The sequence below is a fragment of the Callithrix jacchus genome, chromosome 5, assembly GCF_049354715.1.
Source record: "Callithrix jacchus isolate 240 chromosome 5, calJac240_pri, whole genome shotgun sequence".
Taxonomy (NCBI): Eukaryota; Metazoa; Chordata; class Mammalia; order Primates; family Cebidae; genus Callithrix; species Callithrix jacchus.
Genome location: NC_133506.1, coordinates 92,734,563 through 92,748,236, shown reverse-complemented (window position 1 = coordinate 92,748,236; position 13,674 = coordinate 92,734,563). Strand labels below are relative to the sequence as shown.

At 52.2% G+C, this 13,674-nt stretch overlaps 1 long non-coding RNA gene across 2 annotated transcripts; it reads right to left on the bottom strand.

Moving 5' to 3' along the window:
- Positions 1–220: 220 nt before the first annotated feature.
- On the bottom strand, positions 221–7,459 carry LOC118153776 (uncharacterized). Of its 2 annotated transcripts, XR_008481552.2 has the most exons (3): positions 7,307–7,459; positions 3,351–3,423; positions 221–705 (listed from the first exon to the last, which is right to left on the bottom strand). It is a non-coding gene; the product is annotated as an uncharacterized LOC118153776 (long non-coding RNA). The 2 variants fall into 2 exon arrangements; XR_008481551.2 differs by lacking the exon at positions 221–705 and having other exon boundaries at positions 1,258–3,423.
- Positions 7,460–13,674: the final 6,215 nt, after the last annotated feature.

Genomic DNA, 13,674 nt, shown 5'->3' with positions numbered 1-13,674 from the left:
TCAAAGGCGAGTCCTGAGCTGCCTCCCTCCTCTGACATTTGGCCCTTGTTGACCCCATCTCACCCCCTATCCCGCCTCCAATCTGGCAAAGAGCCACTCACTTACCCAGCGGGGACTTCCCACTAAAGCCTGGTGGAGGTGGGGGACGAAGGGGCTGTTGCTCGTGAGAAATGGGCGTGCGCACTCACTAACAGACTTAGAAAGTTTCCACATCAGACAGTTAACTTGAGAAAATACCTTTTGTTATTGAGAAGATGCTATAAATGTTCCAGTATGTGGTATGCCTACCACGCATCTTTGTGTAATCCCCTCCCCTGAGTGGAGGCTGGACCTGGCCACTTGCTTCTAATGAATACAATATGGTAAAAGTGGAGGAATGTCACTTTTGAGGTTAGACTCTACAAAACTGGGACTCCCCTACTGCTCGCACTCTTCAAGACTTCTTTCTTATTTGTTCTGATGAAGCAGCTGCCATGTTGGGGGCTGCCCCAGGGAAAGGCCAACGTGCTGAGGAACAGAGGGCATAGGCAGTGACGGGCATCGGGTCCTTGAGTCCAAGGGTCCACTGAATACTGCAGCAGCCGCTTGAGTGATCTTGGCGTTGGGTCCCCAGTTGAGCCTTGAGACGACTCCGGCTCAGCTGACACCTCGATTGCAGCCTGCAGAAGTACTGAAGTGGAGGGCTCAGCTAAGCTGCACCAGGATCTGTAACCCAGAGAAACTGTGAGGTGATAAACGTTGTTGTTTGTAGACACTGAGCTTTAGGGTACTTTATTATGCAGCAGGAGGTGACTAGTACAAAGTATAATTTGGAGAAGACCAGCCATACCTGTACCATCCTAAAGTAGATATTTGTATAAGTTGAAATCATGGCGGGTGCACTAATTTTGTGCACTTAAAAAAAAATCACATATCACCGGGCGTGGTGGCTCCCACCTGTAATCCCAGCACTTTGGGAGGCTGAGGTGGGCAGATCACCTGAGGTCGGGAGTTAGAGACCAACCTGACTAACATGGAGAAACCCCGTCTCTACTAAAAATACAAAATTAGCCAGGCGTGGTGGCGCATGCCTGTAATCCCAGCTGTTCGGGAGGCTGAGGCAGCCCGGGGCAACGAGAGCAAAACTCCGTTTCAAATAAAATAAAATAAAATAAAATAAAAAAAAAGAAAGAAAGAAAGAAAGGAAAAAGTATCGTTAGGGTCCATGATCTATGTATGTATCAGGGTCTGGTCAGAAACCAGAAACCACACCAGATACACTAACACAATTTAATATGAAGAATTAGATAGCTTAGTCACAAGAACAGTGTGAAAGGTGAAAATCATCAATAACCAATCATCAAAATCACTCTCAGAAAATGTCATACATCATCACGAACTGGGGCCTTGGAAACTCAAAACCCAAGAATTATTGAGGTTATTGTTTTTGTTGCATTTAAGCTTCTCTTCTGTTCCTTTGGGGCATCAGAGGCTAAGTTTATTTTGAGCATGAACAAAGAGACTTCTCTCTCCTTGACAAGCGTGATTTGTTGAATTGGCTAGTGAGGTGGGAGTGTGGTGGTGATACACTGTGCAGCAGAAGCATCCTCCGAGTGCCCATTCCCATCACAGTTAACACAACTGTGCTTTTCCAGGCTGGACTGTCCATTGTAATGATGCCCGAGTATTAAACCACTTCCTTATTGTCCTTCCAGTTTTTGACCTTTAAAGAAAGACTTCAGGGCACACATGCATGCAGATAACACTTGGCTTCCGTTTGGATAATTTCCTTGGAATAATTTCCCAGGAATGAGATTATAGGGTCAAAGGGGAAGGAAGAGCTTTAGGCCTTTTGCTAATAATTGCTTTACTGCTTTCCAAAGGCACTACACCAACCCAGCATCAACAGTTTATAGCGGATGAGGGGTCAGCTTCAGGGCACCGTTATTCACTCTTAGGAAATCAGCTTCTAGGTCCTTCAACAACCACCCAAAAGGGCCTTGATCTGTGAGAAGTAGAGTCCGGCAGAGAGAATCCTGGGCTGAGAAGTAGGATGTCTGAAAGTCCAGCTTCGAGGCAGCAGAGTAGTTTAACAGTGTGACCTATGGATAACAGGTCCTGGGTTTGAATTCCTACTTCACCACTGAGTGACCCTGGGCAAGTTACTCAGTTTTTCTGATTCATTTGTTTTTTCATCTATAAAGCCAGAATGATAGCAGTATTGAACCTTGCAGAGGTGAGAGGAAGATTAAACCAGTCGTGACATGTGAAGTGCTTAGACCAGGCACCAGTGCTTGGTAAATATTTAGTAAATACGAAGAGTGAGGGTTATTACCATTTCTATTATTTAGACGGAGCCGCCATCTCCATCAGCCCTGCTTCTCCAGTGGCTGACCACTTCCTCTTCTCGTTTCCATGCGAGACCCCACCCTGCCTCTTCAGTTGTCCCTGGGATCTTCTTTTCTCTTCAAGATCAAGTTTAGGTAGCAGTCGTGGCTTTGAGACATTGTGTTTGATGGTCTTTGAATGCCCCCTTGTGGACGGCTGGCTCTCTTTTACTCTCTTTCAGCTAAGGAGGAAAACCGGCCCTGCGCAAGTGTGTGTGTGTGTGTGTGTGTGTGTGCGCGCGCGCGCGCGCGCCGGGGTGGGGGAAAAAATAGAGGACGCCTCGGCGTTTGCAGACAAAACAGGAAATAGCACGTCATAGCATCTTTCTTGCTGGCTGGGGATGGATGGGTGTATGGGTCTCTTATACGTACATAAACACGGAGGGGAGCTGCATGTGTAAATGTGTGTGCGCTTGATACCATTCTCCTTGTCATTGGGGCCTCTCACTGGGTCCTACTGAGACAATGTGATTAATGTGATTTGAAAAATGAAAGCCCTGTGTGCACGCGAGGCCATTGTTATGTAGAATGGCACGTATAACCATTTGGTTCATCCCTTCACTCATTCGGACATTCAGTCCCACAGTTGTTTATTGAGTACTTACTATGTGCCAGGTCTCCTGAGGTCTGAGGACCAAGACAGAATCTGTTTCCATCCTCTCACAGTCCAGTGGGGGAGGCAGACAGGTGAGTAAACCACTGAGTACAGAGGAGTGGCAGAGCTGCTGTGGCGGGGGAAGGAAAGCTGCCGAGAGGGGGTGATGTCTGAGCTGAGCTATGAACTGTGAGTGACCTATCCTCTCCTGGCTTTGGGGCAGAGGGCTTGGTACAAAAAGCACTGGTGGGGTTTTGGAAGTGCAGGCTCTAACCCAACTCCTTGAGCAAATCCTTTTTTTTTTTTATGGGCTAGAGTTTCCTCCTGGACTAAGCCAAGGGGTTTGGCTATGAAACTCACAGTTTCCATCAACTTTGATGTTTTCTGACCTTTTATTCCCTTAGCCTGAAGAATTTTCTATTTTCTTTTCTTCCACTTGTCTTTCATGCCGCATCCTCTTCCCTAAAGAAATGAAAACCAGACTGAGGGATAGAAGCAGTGAAACATTGATATACACATGTAGGGCTCACGTGCGTGCGTGTGCGCGCATGTGTGCGCGCACACACACACACACACACACACACCTCTCTCTCTCTCTCTCTCTCTCTACCCCCTCCATTCCCCACCCCTGCTCTGCTGGAATCCTCCAGCTGCCTCCCAGATCAGAGTGGCCTGACAAGGGAGGGGTGGAGTGTGCAAGCAGAGTGGAGGCGAGAGCCCGGCAGACCCAGTTTCTTTTATGCTTGGCCACTCAGGCAGGTCACCTTGGGGAGGTCATTGAGCTTCCCAGAGCCTGCTTCTAGCTCAGCAGAGTACATACCCACCTGGCAGGGCTCTCCTGATGATAACCCTATATGTGAAGTGCCTCCCCCTTCCACTGACTCTGTAGGACCTAGCAGGCTCTCGGAAAATGAAAGCTGAAAAGTAATGATATTACAAAATATCTAGTGTGGTGTGGCTCATGCCTGTAGTCCCAGCACTTTGGGAGGCTAAGGCGGGTGGATCACTTAAGGTCAGGAGTTCAAGACCAGCCTGGTCAACATGGTTCACCATGTCTCTACCAAAAATACAAAAATTAGTTAGTATGGTGGCAGGTGTCTGTAATCCAGGCTACTCGGGAAGCTGAGGCAGGAGAATCGCCTGAATCTGGGAGGTGAAGTTTGCAGTGACTGGAGATCGTGCCATGGCACTCCAGCCTGGGTGACATAGTGAGAATCCATCTCAAAAAAAGCAAAACAAAACAAAAAATCTAGTGCAGATCAGACTCTTGTTTCTGCAGGAGGGAAAGGTGTGATCTTTCTTCCGCTCCGATCTTCCCAGTGACAATGGTCTGGGGAGGATATCAGACATGCACCAAGCTCACTGTCGGTGGTGGGACACTCTGGTTCCGGTCAGAATGCAGTTTATCACTTGGTCACTTTGGCCAAGTTACCTAACCTTTCTAAGCCTCAGTTTTCTCATCTATAAAACAGGGCCTTTAAAGTAGCTCCCTTGTGGAAGTACTGTGAGGATTAACTGAGATAATAGTAAAAACACTTCATGCAGTTCCTGGTATATAGTAAATCGATAGCCACCTGTATTGGTCAGGAGACGCTAACCGGTGTAACAAATAGACCCAAGAATGTGTGATGGCTTAGAGACAATGGAAGCTTGTTTCTTGTCTCTCTGATGGTCTCAGAAAATACCAGGTTAGCAGTAAGGCTCATCTAGACACCAGGCTTCTGACAGCTCTACCTTCTTTTCTTTTTTTGAGATGGAGTCTCGCTCTGTTGCCCAGGCTGGAGTGCGGTGGTGCGATCTTGGCTCACTGCAGCCTCCACCTCCCGGGTTCAAGTGATTCTTCTGCCTCAACCTCCCAAAAAACTGGGACTCTAGGTGTGTGCCACCATGCTAATTAATTAGCTCTGCCATCTTTAACTGGTAGCTTCCAAGATCACTTCGGCCATCGGGCTCTAGCTAGTGGGTGGGGAAGAGAGTGGAGAAGGCACATCAGCTGCTTAACTGCCTTGGCCCAGAAGTGCCACTTCTGCTCACATTCCATGGGTGAGAACAAGTCACATGGCCCCATCTTAATGCCACGGGGGCTGGGAAATGTCATCCCTGGCTGGGCAGTGTCAGATCTCAGTGTCAAATCCATGTGCTAGGCAAGGGGAGGCAGGAGCCTTTGGTGACAGAGATGTCTATTCCCATGATTGTTGCTGCTATTTCCATCCAGGGCAGAGTGATAAGCCCTGGATTGGGGGTGGTGGTGAAAACACAGAGAGAGTCTAAATAGTGGGGCGATCGGGGATCAGGCAGTGCTGCCCAGGGAAGATAGCATCCGGGGGGCTTGGAGAGAGGCAGGAGTTCCACAGGAGGGGATGGAGAGAGCAGGGAGGGGAGGGCCCTGTGAGCTGAGCGAGTCCCATGAACGGCCAAGAGGCAGGAAAGTCCAGGCTGGAGGAGAGTCCAAGGCGGGAAGGGGTGGAGAGGTGTGCTGGCGGCCCACCCGGAAGGCCTGGAACATCAAGATAAGGGTGTGGAGATGCAGTCACGCATGGCCTCTCTGCAGTGGAGTCCAGGGCAGTGGGTGGTCGTGGGATAGGAGTGCCAGGTGGGGAGGAGGAGGTGAGGAGGGAGAAAGAGAAAGTGGGTGGGGGAGGAAAAGTCTGAGTTTCACAGAGGAGAAGCTGGAAGGGGCAGGAGGAAAGGGGGCTTGCCTGACCTCTTGCTCTTCCTTCTCCTTGAGGTTCCCAGCTCCTCTGGGGCTCCTGTTGTCACCTGGCAGCCTCCTTCCTGGAGGTCCACCCCCTTAGGCCCCATTGCTCCATCGCCCTCCATGCAGGGAGAGGCTTGATCTCCTCTTTCTGCTTTGTTCTCCTTCCAGGAAGGAAGTGGCTCCAGATGCCGTGGGTGGGACATTCCTTGGCTCTGCTCACTGTTGCCAGATTTCTCATGATTCCCAGTGACAGAGCTGGCATCTCTAATCAGCCTCGGAGACGGGCAGAGTCTTGCTCAAGAACACCCTGCACCTCAGGAAGCCAGAGGCTCTTTCTGAGCTGTCTCAGCCCTCTGAGTGCAAGACCCACCTCCAGGGAGATGCTCTGGCAAGGCGACTCCCCCCCAGGCCTGCTGGGCACCTACCGTGCACCCGGCACTGTGACAAGACGGCTCCTGCACTCAGAAGCTTATCACAGACTGGGGGAGTGAGGTCTTACTTAGAGAACTATAAAGTACTGGGAAGTACCACAAAAGAGGCATAGACCTATGGGGAACCAAAGAAAGAATTCCTGTTAAAATAGTACTGGGAGGAAGTGAGATTTGTGATGGTTCATGAAGAGAGCATGGGATTCTGACAGGTGAAGATGGCTGGGAGGTTATTTCAGGGAGAAGGGAGAGCCATGCAAAGGTGGAGGAAGGAGGTTGGGCATGGGGGCTACGCCTGTAACCCAGCACTTTGGGGGGCTGAGGCAGGCGGATCACCTGAAGTCAGGAGTTCGAGACCAGCCCGACCAACATGGTGATACCTTGTCTCTACTAAATACAAAAAATTAGACAGGCATGGTGGTGCATGCCTGTAATCCCAGCTACTCGGGAAGCTGAGGCAGGAGATTTGCTTGCACCTGGGAGGTGGAGGTTGCGGTGAGCTGAGATTGCACCACTGTACTAAAAAAAAAAAATGGTGGAAGAAGGAAAATGCAGGCCTCTTTAAAGAAATATAAACTGGTCCAGTTTAGCTGAAATAAAAGGAGTGGAGGGAAGTTGTGGAAGTGTGAAACTTCCACAGGGTTCCCACAGGGGTTGTTAGTGGGGGGTCAGATGGAGGAGAAGGGCTTATGTGGGAGGTTTGTGCTTCATTGACTGGGCAGAGGAGAGATAGCAGGGCACTGGTGGCCTACTCTTTATTCTTCCTAGCTGCCCTCACCCTGTGGTGTGATCCTATAACCTTCAGGGCAGTGCAGAGTCGGGCCCAGGTGGCACTGGCCATATTTAGGGACCAGAGGACTAGGAAGCAGGGAGGCCCTGCCTGGTCTCAAGAATTAAGTCAGGGGCCAGGAGAGGTGGCTCATGCCTGTAATCCCAGTGCTTTGGGAGGCCAAGGCGGGCGAATCACTTGAGATCAGGAGTTCGAGACCAGCCTGGCCAACATGGTGAAACCCCATCTTTACTAAAAATGCAAAAATTCGCTGGGTGTGGTGGCACACACCTATAATCCCAGCTACTGGAGAGGCTGAGGCAGTAGAATCACTTGAACCTGGGAGGAAGAGGTTGCAGTGAGCTGAGATAGCGCCACTGTACTCCAGCCTGGGTGACAGAGCAAGACTCCATCTCAAAAAAAAAAAAGAAAGAATCGAGTCAGATTTACCTTTAAAGGACCATGGTCCTGGTGGAAGTATCAGGCCAGAGACCTGGGCTTGCCTCTTGGGTTCTGGCTGTGGGTCCTGGACACGTTGGTAAACCTCTCTAGGCCTTGGTTTCCTCAATGTGGCGTGAAATAGCAGCACCCACTTCTTATGTTGAGTGGAGCAGCTGCCCTGGCTTATTTATAGTTGTGCTTAATAAATAGTTTTTCACTTGGCATGGGTAGGGGGAGGGGAGAGGAGCAATGAATTGGTGCCGCTGACAGTTCAGCCTGGAGGGGGCTGCGGCTGCCCGGGTCTTGCGTCTGAAATGTTTGTAAGCTCAGTGGTGACTGGAAGCACTGCCCCCTCCTCAGGCCTGGCTGCCTCCATCACCTGCTCTCCTGTCCACCTGGAGGGATGGTTACAGGACTGAGGTCTGTGTCATCCTGACCACTGTCATGTCACAGGTTGCTCCAATCAGGCTGGCCGGAGCTCTGCAGCAGCAAAGGCTGTGGGCTCTTGGGAATGGAATGTGAGTGCCCGGGAGGTTGGCGGCCTTGGGCCTCATGCCCAGGCTGGCACAGACACTTGGTCCAGAAGAGGGGCAGGAATCCAGGTCACCAGCGGGTTCCACACAGGTTGGCTTGCCATCTCCCTTTCCTGTGGTTAATCTTCCCTATGAGGGGAGAGAGAGAGAGAGAGAGAGAGAGAGAGAGAGAGAGAGAGAGAGAGAAAGAGTCTGTAGGACAGAGCTCATTTTGCCAGTTTTTCCCAAAGTCCATCTGGAGGGGCGTGTCTGAGCTGCCCACTTCCTTCGGCCAGTCTTGGAATGAGAGCAGATGACTCATGGCCTCACCTCTCTAGACCTGCCAGGGAGTGGGAGACTCCGACAGATCTTGGTTCTAATCCTGGCTCTGCCACTTATTAACTGGGTAACCTTATGCACGTTATTAACCTCTTCCAGCCTCAGTTTCCTTGAGTGTAAAATGGGAATAACAGCACCAACTCACAGTGTTGTGAGAACTGAATGAGCTAATGGTTAGTTAGCATAGTGACCAACATATATTGGGAGCCCCTAAATAACAGTTTTCCCTTCCTTTCTCCCTCCCTCCCTCCTTCCCTCCTTCCCTCCTTCCCTTCCTTCCTTCCCTCCTTCCTTCCTATCTGGGGAATGCGATGGCTGCCTTGAGGGCACAGATCTGCGATGAGAGAGCTGTGTGTAGGTGGAGGCAGCCTCCTTCCTCATAGAACCCCTCCGAATCCCAGGCCGGAAGACTGGAGAATAACAGGAAATTGGTGACCTCCAAGCTTTGCACACTGGCAGTACCCAATAGCCAATGAGATTTATTGGAGGCACCATTACTGTGACAAGGGACTTAGTGATCTGAGCCCGGGGTGCAGAACTCTAGCGTAGGGATGGGAGCCATCACAGCACTGACCACCTCTGGGGAGAGTGTCCTCTGGCGCCCCTTGCCTTAGGGCCCGAGTGAGGCTGAGACAAGCAAGTGTGGCAGGTAGAGGAGTGTGGGAGAGGTGGAAATAGCTGGGCTGGGACCAGTATCTCCTGTCAAAACTTAACAGTATGGATGTCCCAGCCGCTCTCTGCCAGCCAATCGACCAAGAGCTAGTAGCTAATTCACACTAAAATGTTAATAGCAATAAAGGAATCAAGATATTCATACCCCAGGGGTGTTGATAGCTGTTAGATGGCCGCAGGTTCTACTCCGGCCTTCTCCTCTCCCAGCAAGCGAGCGCCTGCGGCTCAGCTGGAGACGGACTGCTGCAGAGAGTAGAGGCCCACATTTTGGCTCTAGTCTGTGGCTGGGAATCCAATCCAGGGGACACAAGCCAAGGTATAGGAGGCAGGCAGAACTGGAGAACAGGGGTCACTTGGTGACTGCCATCAGCTCCCAGCACGTGGGCGAGCCAGTTGGGCTTACAAGCTTAGGTCAGACAAGATGAGACTCTCCCTGTGTCCCACTGCCCACCACTGCCCTTCGCTTCGAGAAAGGCAAGGTCTAGCGGGTGGAGGGGAGGTGGCATCTGGGGCAGGGGAGGGCATGGAGGGCCTCCACACACAGAGGAGCACAGCTGTTGCCTCCTGCTCTTCTTCACCTGGCCAGCTAAAACGGGAGCTTAGCAGCGCATCAGCCTTAGCTGACATGTGGCTGGAGGAAAAAGGCAGTGGTGGCCGTGGTGGGTTGGCCACAGCCTTTCTTGGCCACGGCTGACCAGCTCTTTGGGCAGAATGTAGCTCTCGGGAGGCCTGGGCCCGGGGTGAGCCCAGGGTGAGGGAGTAGGGAGTCTCAAACTTCCTGGGCTAAAAATCAGCTGAGGACCTTGTTAAGATGCAGGCTCAGATTCCTTAGGCTGCGGTTTTTCACAAGCTCCTGGGTGGTGCTGAGGCTGCAGGTTCAGGCCACACTCTGAGTAGTGTGTGTGGATGCCTGGGAGTGAGAGGCTCAGCGAAATACTCTCCTGACTGTGACCTCGGTGTCCCTTCTGGCTCTGACACTTTGTACATCTCCAAGACCGCAAGTCGAGTGGGTGGCCGGGGCGAGGAGCTCCTCTGCTCAGCGGCCACTGGCAGAGGAAGGCGGCTGCCCTTTGATGGTGATGAAAAATAAGAACAGTTGCCAACCACTGAGAACTTACTTTGAGGACGCCTCGTCACTTGTATATGGCAGAACATGGCTCTGAGATGTTTTTGAGGCTCGAGGGACCCTGGGTTTGGAGAAAGTTCAGGGAGGGGAAGCACTGGTCTATTTGGGAATTATTCCCGTGCCAGATCTCTCTGCCTCTTTTGGGGATCAAGGGTCTTATCAATCCCTTTCTCGGTGCCCAGCACAATGCCAAGAGTCCGGGGGAAAGCAGACACCCCACAGATACCTAGACATGCCAGAGGCACTGCCCCTGGGAAGGGGAGGCACATCAGGCCTGGGGTTCTCACCCAGGGAGGCGTCGGGAATTCAGGGCTCTGATCAACCGCAGGTAAACACTGAACTGTCTACCCGAGGAAGCTCCCTGGCATGGCTGGTTCCTGTCGAGGAGACAGAGAAAGTTTCCACTGAGCGTGTGTGTGTGTGTGTGTGTGTGTGAGCACATGTGTGGGAGTGCATGAGTGTGCGTGCATGTGCATGTGTGTGCATGCGTGTATGTGTGTGCACGTGTATGTGTCTGTGTGTATGTGTGCACGCACGCATGCTGAGGTGCTCTATTATCTTTTCCTCTCTGCAGAAAATCAGGTCAGTGGTTTGATTGTTGTGCACTGCAAGGTGGAGTGGGGAGGTGGCTGAGCCGCTGAGGCTGGGCTACAGCATGAGGGCCAGGTCTGGCCAGGAAGCAGTGGCAGTGGCTGTCAGTCTGGGAAGAGGGTGCTGCCTGCCACGTCCTGTTTCCCTTCCAATGTTCCTCTCCCTTTCTTGGGGGCCTTGGCTGTCCTGATGGACGCTGTTGAATAATGCAGGGACCGTGGCTGAAGAGAGGCAGTCACTCTGCCCTGTGGCTCGGGTCATGGTGGAGGAGGGGGAGGTGTGGGCATGGCCCCCCCCATGGGTAGTAGTAACAACAGCCAGGCTCTGCTGTCATATTTTCACACCGCGTCCTCACCTCGCCCACAGCGCCCTGGAAGCATGAGAGCAAGTGTTATTGTTGACGGCGCTGAGAAAGAGAGAGAGAGTGGGGCCAAAGAGCAAGTTCAAAGGCATCCCAGTTCTCACCCTGGCCTCAGATTCCCTTTCTGGGGTCGCTGAGGGCCCCTAGGCCACCTCAAGGGATTGGGGGAACACTTTGTCCATTGCCCCTCTGGGGTGGAAGGAGGCTGGAGCGTGGCAGCCACAGCCTGGGCCTCCGTTGGGTCCTTGGCTTTGGGTCTCTCACAGGCGGCCATCAAGGGTTTGGCTGGGGCTTTGATCATCTCAAGGCTGGACCAGGGAAGGACCTGCCTCCCCAGGTCCTAAGTTTGAATGGGGTGGGGGACAGGGGGCAGCATTATTCTGGCACCGGCAGCCCCTCCTCCGTCCTCTTCACATCCTGTCCTTAAAGTTCATTGTCGCCTCGTCCACTAATCTCCTCCCCCTCTTTCCGCCTCCATCTTCCCAAGTCTTTCTTGGCTCTGCTTTTGCTTCCACGGCTGTTTCCTCACGGAGGCTCAGACAATAGAGGCTAATGATCCAACTGCTGAGAGCACACCCTCCCCTCGTAGCCAGAAATCATCTGTTACCCATCGACGCCCTCCCTGGGGCCCCCGGCTGCCAGACTGAGACCTTTTCCTTCCCTCCCACTTCTTACTGGAAATGAGCCTCCATCCCTCCACTCCCCCTACCCCCCAGACCTTAGGGAGGTACAAGGACTCTTTCCCCACTCCACCCATCTGCTGGGTACTCTTCTGCAGAGGAGAGGCAGGGCCTGGTGCCCATGACCTCCGGAGGCCCTTCTGGGAGCACAGTCTTGCTGTGACCTCTCTAGGTCAGCTCAACACCCCATGCTGGACAGAGACCCAGAGAACAGCTCAGCATGAGGTTACCAGGCTGACGTTGCACAGGCTGTGCTGGAAATAACAGAGTGCCTTGGAGGGAAAAACAAACGGGTTTCAGTTCCCATGGAAACAACATCTATTTGCAGAGGTGCCTGCGTCAGAGCTTGGGACCCTGTGCTTGGCAGGGATGGGGTGGGCATGAGAGGGCAGGGTCATCTGTTGACTGTCTGGGACTCTTCCAGGACAGGGTCTGAAAGGGTCCTGACCTTTAGCCATGACAAACAGCTCTTCCCACAGAGGGGTCTGTCTGCCTGGGCATGTCTCTGCAACGCTGAGGTTTTTGGGTGGATTTTAAATGTATGAGTCAAGGGTGTGGGAAGACCCCACATTCACCATTCACCTATGACCTGCCAGGCACTGGGCTAGGCCAGCCAATCAGGAGTTGGTCTGTACCTGCTAAATTTGGGGACTAAATCCTCCCTTCCTGGGAGGAGCCTTGGCCAGACAGGGGCAAAGTGGGGACCTGCCAGGGACCAGGGGACATGGGACGACGCAGACTCAGCAATGCCAGTCCCCTTGCTCTGTAACCAAAGCAGATGCCTTCTGTCCTCGTGTGTCACAGGAGACTGATTCCTCATCATGCGGAAAGATGAGCCCTAAACTGTTCACTGAGGTCCCCACAGCAGAGGCAATTATTCCAGCTATTGTTATGGGAGAATGTCTATTGTTACCCTGTCCATCACTTCATGCTTTGCAAAGAGCTCTACATCTGGCCAGGTGTGGTGGCTCACATTTGTAATCCCAGCACTTTGGGAGGCTGAGGTGGATGGATCACAAGGTCAGGAGTTTGAGACCAGCCTGACCAATATGGTGAAACCCCATCTCTATTAAAAATACAAAAATTAGCTGGGTGTGGTGGTGCTTGCCTGTAATCTCAGCTACTCGGGAGGCTGAGGCAGGAGAATCACTTGAACCTGGGAGGCAGAGGTTGCAGTGAGCTGAGATTGTGCCATTGCACTCCAGCCTGGCATCAGAGTGAGACTGTGTCTCAAAACACACACACACACACACACACACACACACACACACACACACAAATCAAAGAGCTCCACATCCACTACCTGTTTTTTTTTGAGATGGAGTTTCGCTCTTGTTACCCAGGCTGGAGTGCAATGGCACGATCTCGGCTCACTGCAACCTCCGCCTCTTGGGTTCAGGCAATTCTCCTACCTCAGCCTCCTGAGTAGGTGGGATTACAGGTATGCGCCACAGTGCCCAGCTAGTTTTTTGTATTTTTAGTAGAGACGGGGTTTCACCATGTTGACCAGGATGGTCTCGATCTCTTGACCTCGTGATCCACCTGCCTCGGCCTCTGAAAGTGCTGGGATTACAGGCTTGAGCCACCGCACACGGCCCTACCTGGTTTAATGTAACTCTCTAGGGAAGTTTTAACAACATCATGCCCTTTTTCAAATGGAGAAACTGAGTTGAGGGAGGAGAAGGCACTTGTCAAGGTCACACAGATGACAAATGGTTAAACCAGTATGGGAATCTGAATGCCAGACCCCCTGCTTTGCCCCCTCCTCCCTGTCCTGGGGCACCTGGTGACCAGATCTCCCACCCTGGCAGGCCTCCAACCAGCCTGGCTGCTTCCCACACCAGGGGAATGGGAACCAGCCGTGTGCTGGTGTGGTGGGCAGGTGGGGTGTGGATTGTTCTGGATCTGGTCTCATGGAGGCTGCACATCAGAAAGACCACAGCCCCCAACTCTGCTGCTCACCCAAGTCACTTCACTCTTCCTTGCTTCAGTTTCCCTCTTGGTAAGTTGACAGAAAGCCTGTGCAGGGATCTGAGTGACTTACGCCCTGTAAGAAATCTGATGAAATAGTTTCTTCTTGGCGGGCACTGGGACGA